The 8,644-nt window shown below is 44.6% G+C and overlaps 1 non-coding gene across 1 annotated transcript; it reads right to left on the reverse strand.

Moving 5' to 3' along the window:
• Positions 1-5,911: 5,911 nt before the first annotated feature.
• TRNAT-AGU lies at positions 5,912-5,985 on the reverse strand. Its single transcript has one exon. It is a non-coding gene; the product is annotated as a tRNA-Thr (tRNA).
• Positions 5,986-8,644: the final 2,659 nt, after the last annotated feature.

Genomic DNA, 8,644 nt, shown 5'->3' on the forward strand with positions numbered 1-8,644 from the left:
GGACCTGAACCTGTTCAGCCTCCACAAGAGAAGGCTGAGGGGGGATCTAGTGGCTGATTACAAACTAGTCAGGGGGGACCAGCAGGCATTGGGGAAGTCCCCGTTCCCCCAAGCACTACCAGGAGTGACCAGGAATAATGGTCACAAGTTGGCAGAGGGTAGATTTAGGCTAGATATCAGGAGGTGCTATTTCACAGTCAGGGCGGCTAGGAACTGGAACCAACTTCCAAGCGAAGTGGTGCTGGCTCCTACCCTGGGGGTCTTTAAGAGGAGGTTAGATGAACACCTTGCTGGGGTCGTTTAACCCCAGTACTCTTTCCTGCCATGGCAGGGGGTCGGACTCGATGATCTACTCAGGTCCCTTCTGACCCTAGAAACTATGAAACACCAGCAGCTCTACAGAGACTTGCCTGAGAACCAGCAAGCCTACAGCTAGAAGGCCAAACTTTTCCCAAGTTAATTATCTGCTACCCTCAGGTTTATCTGATGATATGAAAACATTGCTGCAAAAGGTTGACAGGTGCTGTGAATCAGTGCTTTAGCCTGTGAGGTTTGAACAAGGTGGTGAATGGATGTCATCCTAGCTTCCACTTGTGCTAATCAGAAAATATTGACCAGTGCAATAAGTTGGCACCAATGACAAGAGAAGACTACACATGGAAGTCAAGTGGAGCTGGGGTGCAGCCATGAGCTGTGCCAAGGGCCAGGAGCTATGTGTGGATCACCAAGGACTAGAACAACAGTGGGGCTTGGAGTTTGAGGTTAAGGAGCACTGGCAGAGCTGTGTAAAAGCAGCTTCTGCAATGTCTGCCTCTACTAGATCCTCATCAATACTAGGAAACTGTCACATAATTAAACAGATTCACAGAAGCAGTCAATCCATTCTCCATTTGCAGTTTACAGCAATTATGAGCTCATTAACAGCAGAAGATGAGAGGGCCTTAAAGTACCCAAGCCGGTAGTACTCTCTATATGACTGATAGAGTATCTCAGCTGCTTGTCAAGGAGCCTTGAGTGAAGGAGAAAGGTTTGTCAGAAGGGGGCAGTAACCAACCATAAGTCACTGACGTTTAATGTCCGAGCATCTCAGGGGCTTTCTTCCTGAACTTTCTCTCCTCCCAGATGAGAGGCTGGCAGCTTTCCATGGTAACAGGGAGTCAGGTAAGCAAAAATGCTAACTTCTCAATTGTAGAGGTATCTGTTCCACTCCAGGTTCACTATCTGAATTACTTCTTCTGGCCCACAGAATACATGGACAACACAAGGTGTATTACAGTCTTAAACACTAATGGTAATGTAGTGTTAAGACTAAGCTAAGCACCTGGAAGTCAGCATTTGAACACTTATGGGTGGGTGCACAGCTTTAGCTCAGCTGAAGTGTGCACAAGGTATTTTATGTGATTAAGTATAGATTAAGGTTCACACTCAAAATGGGGATAGATGTGGCATGAATGTAACACTGTTATATTAACACTGGGAACAGCCTTCATGTCTGAACTATCCAGAGCCTCTCTGGAATTTGCTTGAGCTCACAACATGAATGTTGTGTTAACATTAGGATTTTACATTCAGTTTCCCCATTACTTTTGGAAATAAATTGAGCTCTTCATCTTGGAAGGTTATGTTGTCTGCCTGCTTCACCAGCAGAGCTGCTAACTGCCTTGATCCTGGATAAAAGAATTTACCAACTCCATGGGTGAAGGAGAGAGTGCCTATAAGCCTGTAAGCCTAGGGAGAATAAGAAGAAAGCTTCACACCTCAGAATCAGGATCAAGAGAGCTATTGCCTTGGGGCATATAAATTGACAAACATGCAAATAATCAGTCTACAAACATAACAAATAATAATTGTTGAAAGGAAAAGGAAGGAGGAACCTGCTGAAAATCGGAAACTGAAAGATTATCCAAGTTACTTACATCACAGTTGCAGACCATCATTTTAAAAAAAAAAAAAAAAAAAAAGCTACTTTAGAGTTGGCACAGAGGGGGAGAGTTAAGGTTCCTCTTCCCAGTGCTTACATTTCATGGCTAAGGTTCCTGTACACAGGCACTTTAGACTGTCAGCCACCCAGCCCCAGTGTGATACTACCAGTAATATTTTTTTTCCCTGTTTATATAAACTTCTGGTAGGCTTGAGGGAATATGCTACTTGCAATAGCTAACCTATTTATTTTACTGTGTTCCCAGTGTAGCAGTGACACACAAAAGTGAATCAAACTGGGTGAATTGGAAGGGACTCAAAAAACAATGTATAAGCTAGGGCCAAATCTTTGGTGGGGTCCAAAATTATGTTCCCAGAACATTACCAGAACACCATTTGTCTGTTGGTAATATTATGGGGGCTGGTGGAAGAGAACAGGGATTGAACCCCCTTCACCCTCAATCCCCCTAGGTACACGAAGCACAGGGGATGGATGAGGAATGTTTGAATGAGGGTCTGGCAATACATAAAGGCAGAGTGCCAGTGCATTGTTCTGGATCTAAGGTGAAGATTCATTGGTCTTAAGACATGACATCTCCCCCGAAAGCAGGGAGAAGCAGCCTTCTTGCCTTTGTCTGAAGACTTGCATCATGAATCTCATGGGCAAAGCAGTTTCTTTTTCAAGTTCCTGCTCAACAAGATGCTAAAGGTTCTGGAAAACACTGGGCTTCCTAGACTACCATTGCAGAAAGAATGCAACAAAGACTTCCATTTAAAAGCAAGAGCAATGTGACAGTCCCTCAGAGAGAAGGCAGCTCCCAGCCCTTATCTCATCCCATCCCATCCCATCCCATCCATAAACTTATCTATGTCTATAGCTGCATGGGGATTTCTTCCCAGACACACTGTGAGCCTGAGATCCTAGATGGGAAGAATGATGCCCATCCTGGAGCTGCAGTCCACACTCCTGCCCTTCCTGCTTCCACTTTCTAGCAGCTCTTAGAATAGAAAGCATTTGTTTACCAAGCCCTGTGGGTTCTCTTTCTTTTGGTTTCTTGCCAGGGAAAATGTGCTTTTCACTATAAGAAGTGAGGGGTGGGGCTAGTTTCCAGTTGGTCTTATTAAGGATGAAACGGGGTGAAGTTTGAACTTGCCTGCTTCCTGGCCCTGCATGCACACAATAGGGACCGTCATCAGCTTGCCTTGCATACTGCACTCACACCGCTGTGGCCACATCTTGCTCTCAAGAGCTTTATCTTGATTTCTGCTCTGTGCAGAAGTATCAAGTTTCTCCACATCTCTGCTTCAAACATAAGTGCAAAACTGAACAGTTCAGGATTAGATTCTTCCCAAGCCCAGTGACCAGGCAAAGAAGAACAGAAAGTTGGCTAGTAAATCCCAAGCTCAACCCAGAACATGTGATCTCTGTGTCAGCGGAGAGTGGGTAAGGTGAGGAGATGTTAGTGAGGGATAACAGTTGGCTCTACCTGGGCTGTGCAGAGTTCCCTTGCTAGGGGAACTCTCACTTGACCATTTAAGATCAAAATCCCTTAGTAGCACACAGCAGGATTAGGGAAAGGAACCTGGCCCTGAGTCAGGCCCAGTTCCCTGCAGAGGAAGGACCCTGGCTAGCATAGTAACTTCTGAATAAAGACTGCAGTCTCTGATCTGCCGCAAGGCACCACAAACACAATCAGAGGAGCAAATCCTCAGTCAGTGGAAGCCAACAGAACTCAACTAGAATTAACAGAACTATAGCCAATTTACTCTTGCCTGGGATCTGGTCCCACTGGATACCAGTGGAACTGATTAACTAACACCTTGTGGGAATTGGCTCATTGATGCTAGGACAGCTGTAGCAATTTACAGCACCTTAATTTTTAAAGAGAAGCATTAAACTCCCTAAGCAGGCCCAAAGGGAAATCTGTAGTGATCTCCAGGTTTGTGAGGGATACATATGAATTATATTTGTCCACAGACAAATCCATCAGTTAAACAATGAATTGTGTTACAGGTAATGGTTTGCTGTTACTGACCAGCTGTACAGATGGTTGAATAATATTCACTCAATAAATAATTCATGTAATTTCTCCACCAATCAACAGATCAACTAGCTATAAACTTTGCTTCGGTCACTCCCCAAGCTCCAGTAGGACGAAGCGTTTGAATTATGGCTCACAGATAACTAACTAGCATGTGCTTTCTAACTTTTTTCATCTGAGTTTGAACCTGCTCCAGTGACCTGGAAATTCAATCCATAGTTTAACTTTTCCAAGTTCATGTTCTGCTTAGGAGAGAGACTGGAAAATGGGGGAGAGAAATAAAGAGAAACAGAGGTGAGACAAAAAGAAAGAGATTCTAGTGAAAAGACAAATTCTGGTATATCAGGACAGGGCACTACTTTGGGCAAAAGTTGTTTTAGGTGACTAAGCTTGTCTATATGACTATCTAATGGACTACTTTTTGGGGGTCCTTGCAAGTACCATATATTCTTTACTTATTCTCAATATTCTGGGGACCGATAGTGCAGAGCTATTGTCCCCATTTTGGGGTGGGGAACGGGTGTTTCTTGCAAGATTCTGTAGTATAGGACTTGATGCTATTCAACAGTTTTGTCAGTGAACTGGAAGCAGAGAGAAATTCACTTCTCAGATTCTGTAACTGGCATAAAGGTAGACAAAAGATTAAGAGATGCTGAGAGCAAGGCTGACAAACAATAACCTGGATTGCAAGTAAACTGGGTCCATTTCTTAAAAATAGGGTTTAATCCAGCCAAATACACAATGATAATTGAGTTTGAGGAAGGGGTACAACCATACTTGCAGAATAGAGGCTGTATCCCAGAAGGCAATAAAGGACTCAGGAGTAGTTAAGGGTCAGTGGGTGCATCTACATGCCCAGTTAGTGTGGTGCAATAAACTCTGGTGCTACTGAGCACAGCATCTACGGGTGTGTCTGGGACTGCAGCAGTTTGAACTGGGAAAGAGCAGCCCTGGGCTGGTAGCAGGTGTGGGGGGTCATCTCTGGGGTCAAGGCATTGGGCAGCAGAGGGCATGGCTGTGGCACAACAGTGGCTAGGTGGCAAGCAGGGGTCTGGCCCCCTGCTGCCTGGGCTGAATGGATGCAATTTATGCTTGGGTCAGTGTCTTACACGTGTGTTTAGGTGCAGTTATTTTTGGCACCATAAGACTAGTGTCCCCAACAGTACTCCTACAACAGCAAAAATTAGCTTGCTAAGGTTTAATAGAATTGCACGTGTAGACTGACACTTTACGCTGCAGCAAGTTAGTCTACTGCACAGTAAAGTGCACATATAGATGCACCCAGTTTGTACAAGGACCTCAGCATGAACTCTAGAATAATCTTGTGCCGAAAAGGGGTTGACATAGTTCTTGGCTATAAAAACAAAGTGGTGGTGAGTAAGTGCCAGGGGTCATTTTTAGCTCTGCATCTGGCACTGATGAGAGCAATACTAGAATACTGTATACAGTTCAGGTGTCCATGCTTTCAAAAAGATACTGAAAAAACGGGAGAGAGCGCAGATAAAAGCCATAGACATGATTCAAATGCTGGAGAACACATTTGATGGTAAGAGACTTAAAGGGCATCATGAATGCAGTTTACCAAAAAGAAAAGGCAAGTCTGTTACAGCACAGAATTACCTTTTATAGAGAAAAAACAACTGGGTACTCCAGGGCTTTTAATCTAGCAGATCAAGGCAGAACCAAAATCACTAGCTGAAAGCCGAAGCCAGATGGATTCAAACAGATAGTAACAAAAGCATTTTTTTTTTAAACACTTCTGGAGATTCACCAATGGGACCAGCTACTTAGCTAAGCAGTAAAATCTCCTTAAGGTCGCCTAGCCAGATCAAATGCATTATTAGAAAGTATGCTTTAGCTAACACTAAAGGTTGGTCAGAAGATCAAGCAGAACCACAAGGCTGGAAGTGACCTCACGTAGTCTAACCCACCCCCAAAGCTAACTCTTAAGGCACTACTGGGACTTGAACTCAGGATCTCCTGCTTACTAGGCAGGTGCTTTAACAAACTAAGCTACAGTGCCTCTTTTGTTGTAAGAAAAAAATGAACCAATGATCCCTCTGCTTCTCAACTCCAAATCTATACAGCTTACAGTTACACAGGAAAGTCTTGCTAGATGTTGTGGTACAAGTTTCCCTCAATTTATGCTGTACATGCATTCCTGGAGAATGGTGCATAAATCAAATTTGCATAAAGCGAACCCACTTCACAATGTAACAAATAGGGATAGCTTCACATGGTGGTGAGGGAGGGACTGGTGCTGCTCTCCCGGCTGCACAAGGCAGTAAAGCAGAGGGAACAGAGTGGCACTCACACCAGCCCTGGCTGCAGCAGCCCCAGGAGCAGCTGGTGCCAGCGGCCTGCAGGCACTGGGTTGCACTGTGCTCCACCTGTCCTCATTCACCTCTGCTCCTGGGCTGTGCCATGCCCTGGTGCAGGCAGCTGGTGTCGGCTGCTCCTGGGGCTGCTGCAGCTGGGGTTGGGGTGAGTGGGGCCACAACCCTTTCCCCTCCCCCCACAGACTTACCTGCTTGGGTGGGGGAAGAGCTATGCTGATCGCGTAAGAGTGAATTTACCTCGCATATAATGAATTATAAGTCTAAATATGCTCATTGTATAAAAGTGAATTTGCATATAAAGAACTTGCATAAATCAAGGGAAACCTGTATAATTATACCAGAGAGAAGTAGGTAGCCATGTTAGTTTGAAGTCAAGGTGGATTTGCACTTTACATGCTAACAACTGATGAAGGACTTCGCTGCATCTCTGATATTGTACCAGCAGAACAGAGATACTTTGTAAAGCTATGTTCCTTACCCACCATCCAGTGAAAATGAGGATTTGTGAAGTATCTGGGGCAGACAGTGTCCCAGCAAACAGCTGTGTAGTACCATGAAGGTGCCCTAAATTTTGCAGGGATATTTAGTGCAACGGGTGTGTGTGAAACTGTTGATGAATTCCAGCTGAGTAGAGAACCAGCAGCCTTTGAAGCAAAGGCTGCATCAAGCAGCAGGTTGTGAACCACTTGGATATGAATGATCTGGATACAATTATATGTGATAAATGAAATTAGTTATATAATATATATCCCAAACAGTACTCAGAAAGGCCTGGGAATCTCCTTACCTCAGTCTGTCCATTTCAAGGGGACAAACTGGCTATGAGGGTAGTTCTCACCAGAGACAAGGTACTCCAGAAACATTCGCTTTGTAACTGTAATACTGAACATCAGTGTTGGTACAGAACAAGCACAGATGACTTTTAAGCAGACGCTCAAGCATGAGACCAGATGCTTATTCTCATGTGATAGACTCGCTCCATGCAGAGGTTGCTGTTGCCACAGACTATAGTCCCCACTGCACAAAATAATATTTTCCCCTACAGAAAGCGCTAATTCTTGGAGAGCCAGGCATGAGGCTAGTTCATTCTTTAGACATTTGAATCCTTTGACACACAGTTATATTCAGACCCCATCAAAGGAACCGTTTTTTTTTACTAGGGTGGAGCTGGCCTCAATTCTGAAAATAGTCTAAGATTTTTTAATTGCTGTAACCATTGCAAATACAGCAAGCTAATGAAATACTAAGCCCAGATGGTGACACCTTGAGCAAAAATGCTCCCTGAAATTATGAGAACCCCTGAAGAGTGAGACTAGAGGGAGGAAGTCTGGACTGGCCTGGCATTTTACCTAATATTGCTACTTAATTTCTAAAAGAAGCCCCAGTTTTCAGGATGTGTTTTATAGTAGTTGTTCTTTTAATTATATGCTGTTGTGGTAGTATGTGTCATAGCAGCTAACTAAAAAACCCTAAGCCAAGGTGGACTGTGCCTTGCATTAGCACCCCATGCCACTTACTCCCCTAGACTTCTTTTGAATCCTCAGCAAAATTAGATACTCAGATGCCCTTGACACAGACAGGGGCCTGGGTACAACCATAGTCTTCTACCTCAGTTTTGAGGGTTAGCTACTCAGAAGTGCAGTTCTGCAGTGATGGACTGACCACACTCAGTCACAGGTCAATGAGAAGTAGGTTGCAGCCCACATCTCAATCCTTATTTCTGAGAACACCATTAACAGCTTAGGAACTTCCTTTCAGCATCTCACACCTCACAGATTGGCATTAGGGTACAGACAGTAGCATACCTTTTGAAACCTAACCATGCTGTGTGTACCTTCTCCTGTTCATATAGCTGAATACCAGCTCTTACCCTCTCCTGTTCCCCTCTGGTATCAGCAGCACATGACACCCTGCTTGCATTGGTTCCTGACTTCCAACCCAGGGGATAAAGAATCCATTTCCAGAAAGAGATTCAATTGAGGATTTTCACATCCAAAAAGTTGTGGATCTGTCTGTCAGTAGAAAGGAGCTGCCAGTTGTCAACAACTGAATTTCCCAGGAACTCTTCTCCAAATAACCCAATATCATGGTGCTGCTGAGGCTTCCATGTCTGCATTGGGCTGCAGTTTGAGGTATATAGAATGAGACTCTGGGTGATTGCAGACTCAGATCTGATGCCCTCATATTAACCCCCTAATAATATAAAACCGGGGTGTTAAACTCACCCTGGACCAGATCCAGATCATGGCGCCTCTCCCAGGCCAGAACTGTAGTGTTTGCAGCATATGCAGCAGTGGGCCCACTGTGGGGCTGGGAGTGTGTTGGGGCCAAGTGGAGATGGGC

Source organism: Gavialis gangeticus, unplaced genomic scaffold (assembly GCF_001723915.1).
Source record: "Gavialis gangeticus isolate Ggan-Ray unplaced genomic scaffold, GavGan_comp1, whole genome shotgun sequence".
NCBI classification, from domain to species: Eukaryota; Metazoa; Chordata; order Crocodylia; family Gavialidae; genus Gavialis; species Gavialis gangeticus.